Consider the following 2,045-nt stretch of genomic DNA (forward strand, 5'->3'; position numbering starts at 1 on the left):
AAATATTCATTGGCTGAAGTTCTTGAACAAGAATATATATCCAACTAGTTGGTTATGGAATGAGATGGAAGTTAAAACAATATAAATAATGCAATTTCGTATTGAACTTTGATTATATATCCAACTAGTTGGTTGTCATCATTTGAAATTTTACCCAATTTATGCAGCTAGATATGCCCTGCTGAAGGACAAATACTGATCTCTGATAATGCAAGATTTTCAGTATTGCGATCTGCATGCAACTCTTAAATATAAAGAGGGATGTCCTAATGAAGCTGGGGTGTGTGTGTGTGTGTGTGTGTGTGTGTGTGTGTGTGTAAAATTTAAGTCTCTTAATATCACCCGTCCCCTGCCTAAATACCCATCTGACCTAACTTAAATTTATTTTTTCCGCTCTTTTCTTACAATTCAGCAATACAGACTTTTCCTATTTTTTGTCGTTACTATTGTTTGTGGGTTTTTTTTAAAGCTAAACTGTTTCTTTCTTTGTAACTGTTTGTCCCTAGCTTCACTAACTACAATACTCCTCCAGCCCTATTATTCTCCATTACAACCCTTACCTTTTTATTATCTAATGTCACTCAATTATTTTATTTATATATTGTTTTTCTCATTTATTATCTGTCCCCCTTTTCATTCTCCACCTACAAATGTAAGCATATGAGGCCCCAGACAAAACTAGAATGCAGGTTCTGGAACAGTGCCTGGATATTGGTAGTATTCAGTAAATATTGCTAAATAAAAGGTATTATAAATGGAAAAAAAGAGTTCAGTAATCTAAGTTCATAATTCTTTAAATTGTCTTAAGTAAAGAAAAGGCCCTGAGTGCCCTTACTAAGATATATTTAGGTCCTATAAACTAATGAGCTCTTACTGCCTTAATACAGCATGAAAATTGCTTAGCCTATTAACCCAGGAAGCAAACTAATGTCCAAATCTGCAACATATCCCAGTGTAGCCATTTTAAGCACTGAGTCTGCTCAAATACTAGAGTAGAGGTCATGAGCCTTGCTCACTGTTGGCTAGAAGTAATTATACTGTTTCATTCTTTTTTATCAATGCCTTATCCTTATTTACAGCAAATTATGTTTTAAGAAATAGAGAAACAAGATGAACAGGATTTCATCAAATAGATCTGGCTGACCTAAAAAACAAATCTAAATGATATTTAATATAAGCGTAGTATAAGGATATGTAGCTATATGTTACAGATTCATGTTGATTGTTACAGTCAACTTAATTCATAAATCAAACTCCAATTAAATTCCATGGAAGGCACGTACATATGAGCCATCCATGTTAGAGGAAGCTCTACAGCTTGAAGATTATGCATTGGGTGTTGGAGTCAGGGCCTGGGCTTGAATCCCAGTTTTGTCACTTAGTAGTGTGTGACCTGGATAAGATATTTAATTTCCCTGAGATACACTTTTCTCATCCGTGAATGGAGTGTATTATGGTTTTTGCATACAAGTTATTGTGAGGATTAACAAAGATCATGCATGTACAGTTTCTGGTATATCATTCGATACATAATAAGTGCTCAGCAAACAGCAGCTTTTTTAACATTATCATCATCATGTGTTAGAGAAATTCTAACAATTTCAAGTTTTCTGGATATTGTTACAATAGAATATATATAAAAAAGATGGAAACAGTCATTTTAATAAGTAAAAATATTAAAATTCAGAGATATTCTCTAAAAATAATGGCCCCAGCAGAATAGTCTTCAGAGTATAAAGAAATGTGCTAGATAATAATACTTGAAATAATTCCAATAATAACACATAGATTGTCAATATCAAAGGCCTTGCCATTAGAAGAAAAACTTACACCAAATTTCTTCTCTTAATCATATGCCACTAAATAATGCCTTTTCATAGTCCTTACAGTAAATACAATTTGAATGCCTGTATGCCAATATTTAATAATACTTCATATGACAATCACTTCTAATATAATTTTTGAAGATATGAGCATTAACTAAAAATAAGATTTAATGCTTTAAGAAAACCTATCCAAAGAAAATTTAGAAATTACTTTCAATC

Source organism: Pteropus vampyrus, unplaced genomic scaffold, assembly GCF_000151845.1.
Source record: "Pteropus vampyrus isolate Shadow unplaced genomic scaffold, Pvam_2.0 Scaffold155, whole genome shotgun sequence".
NCBI classification, from domain to species: domain Eukaryota; kingdom Metazoa; phylum Chordata; class Mammalia; order Chiroptera; family Pteropodidae; genus Pteropus; species Pteropus vampyrus.